Source organism: Schistocerca cancellata, chromosome 2 (genome assembly GCF_023864275.1).
Source record: "Schistocerca cancellata isolate TAMUIC-IGC-003103 chromosome 2, iqSchCanc2.1, whole genome shotgun sequence".
In the NCBI taxonomy this organism is placed as follows: Eukaryota; Metazoa; Arthropoda; class Insecta; order Orthoptera; family Acrididae; genus Schistocerca; species Schistocerca cancellata.
Window position 1 is genome coordinate 1,145,937,900 of NC_064627.1, and position 9,537 is coordinate 1,145,947,436.

The window sequence follows — 9,537 nt, forward strand, 5'->3', positions numbered from 1 at the left end:
GATGCAGATATGAAGGAGCATGTAGTCAGCACACCGTTCTCCCGGTCGTATGTCAGTTTACGAGAGCGGAGCCGCTACTTCTCCATAAAGCAGCTCCTCAGTTTGCGTCACAAGGGCTGAGTGCACCCCGTTTGCCACACCGGATGGTCACCCACCCAAGTACTAGCCGAGCCCAACAGCGTTTAACTTCAATGATCTGACAGGAACCGAAGTTACCAATGCGGCAAGGCCGCTGGCTGTTCTGTTACACAGGCCGACGAAAAAAATTCACTACTGGCCATTAAAATTGCTACACCAACAACAAATGCAGATGATAAACGGATATTCATTGGACGTTGCTCGCCACTGGATTACCTTAGTATCATGTTGACAGCTGTAGATACACGTGCCACATGTGGAAAAGCATTGTCCTATTGAAAAACGGCACCAAGACCTTGTCACAAGATGCACCGTTGTGCAATCAAAGTTGCCTCAGTCACTGCCAGCTGTGTCCTGGAGTCAAACCCGATGGCTGCCTAGACCACGACGCCAGGTGTAAATCCGCTGTGCCTCTCCGAATAGGAGCTCTCCACAGGTCACCACCACACTCGACGGCCGTCATCCGGGGTACTGCAGTGCAACCTCCCCCTCACTTATCGACCCTAATGACAGTGAAAAATTAAACCGCGTGTACCTAATGGAAATTTGGGAAAAGCAATCGTCACCGAAGTTAATGTGTCGGAAAAGAGGGAGGAAAGGGTTACATCTAAACGAAAGGAAAAATGCTAATGAAACAGGTGGAAATTAATTTTGATAAGGGGTAAAGTTAATAAAGAAAGTAAATGTGCGGCCGTTACGTTAACAATTAATTAGGTATTTGAGATTTGGGGGAAATTACGGTCGCCAGTCCTAAGGACAATTACTATAGTAACTGAAAAAGAAAGGTTATTACACATATAATTAGCACTAGAAGCGTGGCAACTGAAGGTTGACACGTGTAGTGTGAAAACTGAAAGTTTGTCAGAAGTAATAAATTTCGCTACACTCTGACTTAATTTAGCAAAAGAATTAATAAAACCGGAAAATCGAAAGTTAATTTAGTGACTGAAGTTAATAGTGAGCTTTCTTTCTGAAGCACATCGAAATTCAGTAAAATACGGTTAGTCTTGGACTACCTCAACAATCATTTCAAAAGCTACTTGAATCTATGCAATTTAGAAATAAGAGATTTAACTTTGAACTTGAATTAAATGATTCTGAACAATTAACAATAGTAAAATTTAGTACGTACCAAGCTGAGCTGCAGTCACAGGTAAGCTAAAATACGGTAACAAAACTCGCACTCTTAATTTGTGCTTGTGTAATCTGAATATTGTAGCCAGCTATGAATACTTTAACTGAACTTTGAAATTAAAGCAGTGAAATCTAATGATGCTGGCGTTTGAATTTCTACGACACTCGGGTTCATTCCGAAAAAGGAAGGGATCCTGCTTGGTAATGCAATTGGGACAATGAGCAACAAACGTTCATGCTAAGTTGCTGTAATTTTGTGATGCAACAAATTTAAAAGTTTGAAAAGCTGAGGTCTGCCATACAGTTCTAAAACTTTACGTGCTTCCAGTCTTCCTTGTTGGTTGATTGAAGGTTTGAAGCCGTCGATCGAGGAGGTGGCGACAGTCACTCATTGTCGGCCGTCGCTGTTGCAGAAGCTGGATGTTGGCGCGGCTTCTTCTCGACACGGTCACAAGGCGAAACGGGCTCTTGATGTGCGCCAGCTAATGCTTCCCGTCCGCGACACCGTGTCAGAAACTATCATCGCAAGTCGAGCGCAATTACACGCTGCCAAACCCCGAAAGCGCAGCAACTCGCGGGAGCGTCACACAACACACCTGCTCCACTGCACTACCGCAGCCAGACTGTCTCTGCTCAGCCCGCGCTCCACGCGGTAGAGTTAACACTACCAAAGATCCTAAACACTTTCGTTCTCCACACGACCTATCGATGTATTCGTTCAATAGTATCGTTTTCCCTACGCCAGACCAAGCGTATAAATAGAAATAATTTTCACAAAACAAACCAATTATACATCGACATAAATGCATATATATACAAATAGTAAAACAATTACAATATACAAAGACACATAAATGTTATATCTTCAGGTAACAAAATAAGGAAAAACATTTGCAGTGCAATAGATGGAAATAGGAGGATATGCATTTCCGGCGTTACAGCAGAACCACGATTCACCCCTGAAGACACTGTCATGCCGTTCATCAGTGGTCCACCCTTCGCAGTCATGATAGCGATCCACTGTGAAGGCAGCCGTTCGTGTTGTGGTGTTAACGGCAACCTACGCGTGGGACGGCAATTCCTTACTCCGGCTGTTGCTGTCCTCGGAACGGTGTTGCGAGATGACACAAAATCGTTTTCCGGAGTCCGTTACTATTCTTCTCTGATGTCAGGCCCATCTGTGAAGGGGTTAAAACGCGCTATTAAAATGAGGAACGTAGGCCTTTCTGGGAGGCAAAATGCTGCCAGGGCAACGTCGTAGTCCCGGCCACCCTCCCTCCAAGTACCGTGGCGAACGAAAAGCTGCACTGTACCAGACCCACAAGTCCACTCGGGGGTTGAGCGCCGAAGAGTAACTTTATCTTTTACGGTTTCAGGTTAAATGCTAGAGCCTGAACTATCTTGCGACAGTGGTAGCCGAATCTGCTTGCCGCTCGCCAACAGAATATTTATTTCCTAACGGAGAGATTTAGGTGCACTGTCGAAATTCTACTTCCAAGTCACACACCTTGCGTTATCATCTCGCGATCTCTTGCACCTTTAATAGATACTAGAGAGCTTGAGCTATGACTTCCACACCCTTCTAAAGTTCCTACCAAAAGTTTTCCAAGTTCGTAAAAGTTAAAAGAAAAATACAGTACTAACAGAAGATGTCATACATAAATGCTTTATAATGCATTTATCTCTAAATTAGGAAGCTTCAGTTAAATCGAACGTGGTCTAGTCACTGGATGTCGAAGAGTAACAGATCCACCAGGGACGTCTCAACCCTTGTAAAGTACCGCAAGTCGACTGTCTGTGACATGACTGTGAAGTGGAAAAGCAGTCAAACTTCCACGACTAAACCAACATCAAGTGGACCTCATGTGGCGACGGAGGGGGACCGTCGAGCGTTGCGGAGGGTGGTTGTAAATAAATAAATAAATAAAAGAAATAAAAAATAAATAAAGAGCTCCGAAGTAGTACGGTTGAACCACGGTGACTGTTGGTAGGGAGTTATAATAGCGTAGAATGGTCGAGCAGCTTCTCATCGGCCTCATACTTCTGTAATCGACGCTAAGCGACGCTTAAGGCGGTGCGAAGATCGACGCCATTGGACGGATCACTGGAAACAAGTGATGTGGAGTGGCGGGTCATACAGTGGCAGTCAGACGGAAAGGTCTGGGTTTGGCAGATGCCTAGAGAACTTTACCTGTATCACGTGGTGTGCGAACTGTGAAGTACAAAAGAGGTTATGTGACGGTATGGGGATGTTTCTCGTGATCAGGGTGTGGTCGTATTATGGCGGCCGAGAAAAGATTAGATGCTGAAGGATTAGAGAAAATTATACAGCATCGAAAGTGTACTGCGTACATTTTGAAGACGATGTCTGTTTCTATCAGCATAACAACGGCTGCTGTCATCAGGCCACTGAGGCAACGTTTTGTGGGCAATACCATTACTGAAATGGACTGCCCTGCTAGGAGTTCCCACCCGAACCATTTGGGATCTAATCTTCATTTACAGACGTACTCCGCAAGCCACAGTGTGATGCCTGGCGGAGGGAACCCTGTTCCACTACTAGTCTTTCCCCCTCCTGTTCCACTCGCTATTAGAGCGAGAGAACAACGACTGTCTCTATGCCTCCGTATGAGCCCTAATTTCTCGTAGCTTATTTTCGTGGTCCTTACGCGAAATGTTTTCTGGCGACGGCAGGATCGCTCTCCAGTCATCTTTAAATGCCGGTTCTCTAAATTTTTCCAGTAGTCTCTGTCTACCGTCTACCATCCACATCTACATCTACATGGACACTCTGCAGATCACACTTACGTGCCTGACATTCATCGAACCACCTTCACAATAATTTTGCATTATTCCAGTACCGGACAGCGCTCGGAAAAAACGAACGCCTTTGTATTTCCGTGCGAGCTCTGATTTCCATTATTTTATTATGATCATCGTTTCGCCCTCAACAAAATATTTGCGCATTCCGAGGAGAAAGTTGCTGATTTAATTTCCCGAGAAAATTCCGCCGCAACGAGAAACGCCCTTGTTTAAATGACGTCCATCCAAAATCCTGTATCATCTCCGAGACACTCTCTCTCTCATTTCCGGATAGTATAAAAAGTGCTGCTCTTCTTTGACTTCTCTCAATGCGCTCCGTTAATCCTATCTGGTAGGGATACCAAACCGCACAGCAGTACTCCAAAAGAGGACGGACAAGCATAACGTAGGCAGTCTCTTTAGTAGATCTGTTACATTTTCTAAGTGTTCTGCAAATAAAATGGAGTCCTTTCTTTCCCTCCCCCACAACATATTCTATGTATTCTTTTCAATTTAGGTTGTTCGTAATTGTAGTTCCTAGGTACTTAGTTGAATTTACGGCCTTCAGATTTGACTGATTTATCGTGTAACCGAATTTCATCACCCCTGTGGATGATCTCACACTTTTGATTACTTCGGGTCAACTGCCAGTTTTCTCACCTTGCAGGTATCATTTCTAAACTGTTTTGCAATCTGTTTCGATCTTCTGATGACTTTACTAGATGATCAGCGGCAGAATCAGCTGTAAGCAATCTGAGACGGGTGCTCATATTGTCTCCTGAATCGTTTACATAGATAAGGAACAACAGAGGGTCTGTAACACTACCTTTGGCAATCCCAGAAATCACTTATGTTTTACTCGACGACTTTCCGTCGATTATTACGAACTGTGACCTGTCTGACAGGAAATCACGGATATAGTCTCAAAACTGAAACAATATTCCACAAGCAGGCTCAAAAATGGTTCAAATGGCTCTGAGCACTATGTGACATAACATCTTAGGTCATCAGTCCCCTAGAACTTAGAACTACTTAAACCTAACTAACCTAAGGACATCACACACATCCATGCCCGAAGCAGGATTCGAACCTGCGACCGGAGCAGTCCCGCGGTTCTGGACTGCAGCGCCTAGAACCGCAAGACCACCGCGGCCGGCCCACAAGCAGGCAGTTTCACTACAAACCACTTGTGCGGTACAGTCTTCTGGAAATCTAGAAATACGGAATCAATTTGAAATCCCTTACCTTCATGTATTTCACAAGAATGATGTTTTTCTAAATTCGTCTTGACTGTGTCTCAGTAGAATGTTCTCTTCGAGGTAATATATGTTCCAAAATCCTGCTGCATATCGACGTTAATGGTACGGGCCTGTAATTGAGTGGCTTACTCGTATCGCTTTTCTTAAATATTGGGGTGACCTGTGCAATTTTTCTGTCTTTCGGTACGGATCTTCAATCTAGCGAACGATTGTATATGATGGTTAAGTATGGAGGTATTGCATCAGCATGCTATGAAAGAAACCTAATTGATATGTAGTCTGGACCTGAAGACTTGCTTTTATTAAGTTATTTTAGTTGCTTCGCCACTCCGAGGGTATCTACTTTTAAGTCAGTTATGGTAACAACTGTTATTGATTCAAACTCTGGAATATTTATTCGTCTTCTTTAGTGAAGGAATTTCGGAAGGCTGTGTTTAGTAACTCTGCTTTACCAGCACTGCCATCGATAGTATTTCGATTGCTATCGCGCAGAAAGGCATCGATTGTGTCAAAAAGATGGTCGCCTTCGCTCCTGGAACACCTGTTTGAGTCCCCGAAGTATCTCGGTAACACTTGCGTGTGCCTCGAACCTAGCGGTAATAAATCTAGCGGCACCCTCCTGAATTGCTTCCATGCCTTCCTTTGATTTGACCCGGTGCGGATCCCAAGCACTCGAGCAGTACCAAAGAACAGGTCGCATTAGCGTCGTATATGCGGTCACTTTCACAGGTGACCCATACTTTCATAAAAGTCTCCCAATAAACCAAAGTCGACCATTCCGCTTCCCTGCCACAGTCCTCACATTCTTGTTACGTTCCTTATCGCTTTACAACGTAACGCCCTTATATTTGAATGACTTGACCATGCCAAGCAGGACATTCGTAATTCATCTTGTATAATCCTACAGTGATTCATCTTCCACACCTTTCCGTACACCACAGTATCGTCACCAAACAACCCCAGATGAAGACCCACCGTGTCCGCCAAATCATTTACAAATATAGAAAATAACAGCGTTCCTTCCACACTTGTCTGGGGCACTCATGACGATGTTCTCGTCTCTGGTGAACTTTCGCCGTTGAGGACAACATACTGGGCCCTATTACTGAAGAAATCTTCGAACCGCTCAAATATTTGGTAACCTGTTCTGTATACTCGTACCTTCGTTAAAAGTCTGCAGTGGGGGACCGTATGAAACGCTTTTCGGAAATCAAGGAATACATAATCTGCCATTTTGCTCTCCACCCGTAATTCGCTGTAAATCTTCTGAGAGAAGGGCCAGTTTACATGGGCGATGCTTTTCGTCGTAGTTATGAGCTTTACGGTCTCTAGGAAATTTATTATATTCGAACTCATAATGTGTTCTATAATCTAGGACATAGACCTCACACAAAAGCCCAGTGTCCCACGTCGCTGTCTGCTCTGGTTACGGCTGTTGAGGAAGAATAGTTGTGCCGGTCCTTCACAGAGATTCAGAAACCTCATTCAAAGTGTCCCGAGCAGAGCTGAAACCGTCATAAAGGCGAAAGGTGGACACACTCCCCATTAATGTTCACTGATAGGTTCCACATACTTTATACTGATGGCGTACTTCTCTTGTTCATTATCTTGCACGTACACTGAAGCGCCAGGAAAATTGGTATACGCACGCGTATAGAAATACAGAGATACGTAAACAAGCAGAATACGGCGCATCAGTCAGCAACGCCTATATGAGACAAGTGTCTGCCGCAGTTGTTGGAGCAGTTACTGCTGCTACAATGGCAGGTTATCAAGATTTAAGAGAGTCTGAACGTCATGTTATAGTCGGCGCACGAGCACAGTTTCTCCGAGGTAGCGATGAAGTGGGGATTTTCCCGTATGATCATTTCACGAGTGTACCGTGAATATCAGGAATCCGGTAAAATATCAAACCTCTGACATCGCTGCGGCCGGGAAAGATCCTGCAAGAACGGGACGAACGATTACTCAAGAGAATTGTTCAGCGTGACAGAAGTGCAAAACTTCCCCAAACTGCTGCAGATTTCAATGCTGGGCCATCAACGTCAGCGTGCGAATCGTACAACGAAACATCATCGATATGGGCTTTCGGAGCCGAAGGCCCACTCGTGTAACCTTGACTGCACAACACAAAGCGTTACGCCTCACCTGGGCCCGTCAACACCGACATGGACTGTTGATGACTGGAAACATGTTGCCTGGTCGGACAAGTTTCGTTTCAAATTGTATCGAGCGCATGGACTTGTACGGGTATGGAGACAACTACATGAATCCACTGTCCCTGCATGTCAGCAGGGGACTGTTGAAGCTGATGCACGCAATGTAATGGTGTGAGGCATGTGCAGTGGGAGTGATACGGGACCCCTGATACGTCTAGATACGACTCTGGTAGATGACACGTACGTAAGCATCCTGTCTGATCACATGCATCCATTCATGTCCATTGTGCATTCCGACGGGCTTCGGCAATTCCAGCAGGACAATGCGACACCACACACGTCCAAAATTGCTACGAAGTGGATCCATCAACACTCTTTTGAGTTTAAATGCTTACGCTTGCAACGTGCTGTTCAGAAGACATGTCCACCCTCTCACACTCTTACGGGTTTATGGACAGCCCTGCAGGATTCACGGTGTCATTTCCCTCCAGCGCTGCTTCGGAGATTACTCGAGTCCATACCACGTCGTGTTGTGGCACTTCTGCGTTCTCGGTGGTGCCCTAGTCGATATGAGGCAGGTGTACCAGTTTCTTTGGCTCTTCACCGAACCTGTCGTTTAGTTTACCGTTGCAGTTTATAATGAATACTGGCTTGAAATTAGTCAGCAGTTTAGAATAGAAAGTTTTTATACACTACTGGCCATTAAAATTGCTACACCAAGAAGAAATGCAGATGATAAACGGGTATTCATTCGACAAATATATTATACTAGAATTGACATGTGATAACATTTTCACGCAATTTGGGTGCACAGAACCAGAGAAATCAGTACCCAGAATAACCATTTCTGGCCATAATAACGGTCTTGATACGCCTGGACAGTGAGCCAAACAGAGCTTGGATGGTGTGCACAGGTACAGCTGCCCATGCAGCTTCAACACGATACCACAGTTCATCAAGAGTACTGACTGGCGTATTGTGACGAGCCAGGTGCTCGGCCACCATTGACCAGACGTTTTCAGTTGGTGAGAGATCTGGAGAATGTGCTGGGCAGGGCGGCAGTCGAACATTTTCTGTATCCAGAAAGGCCCGTACAGGACCTGCAAGATGCGGTCGTGCATTATCCTGCTGAAATGTATGTTTTCGCTAGGATCGAATGAAGGGTAGAACCACGGGTCGTAAGACATCTGAAATGTAACGTCCACTGTTCAAAGTGCCGTCAATGCGAACAAGAGGTGACCGAGACGTGTAACCAATGGCACCCCATTCCATGACGCCGGGTGATACGCCAGTATAGCGATGACGAATACACGCTTTGAATGTGCGTTCACCGCGATGTCGCCAAACACGGATCCGACCATCGTGATGCTATAAACAGAACCTGGATTCATCCGAAAAAATGACGTTTTGCCATCCGTGCACGCAGGTTCGTCGTCCAGTACACCATCGCAGGCGCTCCTGTCTGTGATGCAGCGTCTAGGGTAACCGCAGGCATGGTCTCCGAGCTGATAGTCCATGCTGCTGCAAACGTCGTCGAACCGTTCGTGCAGATGGTTGTCGTCTTGCAAACGTCCCCATATGTTGACTCAGGGATCGAGACGTGGCCGCACGATCCGTTACAGCCATAAGGATAAGAAGTCTTTCATCTCGACTGCTAGTGATACGAGGCCGTTGGGATGCGGCACGGCGTTCCGTGTTACCCTCTTGAACCCACCGATTCCATATTCTGCTGACAGGCATTGGATCTCGACCGACGCGAGGAGCAATGTCGCGATTCGATAAACCGCAATCGCGATAGGCTACAATCCGACCTTTATCAAAGTCGGAAAGGTGATGGTACGCATTTGTCGTCCTCACGCGAGGCATCGCAACAACGTTTGACCAGGCAACGCCAGTCAACTGCTGTTTGTGTATGAGAAATCGGTTGGAAACTTTCCTCATGTCAGGACGTTGTACGTGTCGCCACCGGCGCCAGCGTGGTGTGAACACTCTGAAAAGCTAATCATTTACATAATCACAGCATCTTCTTCTATCTATATCCGAAT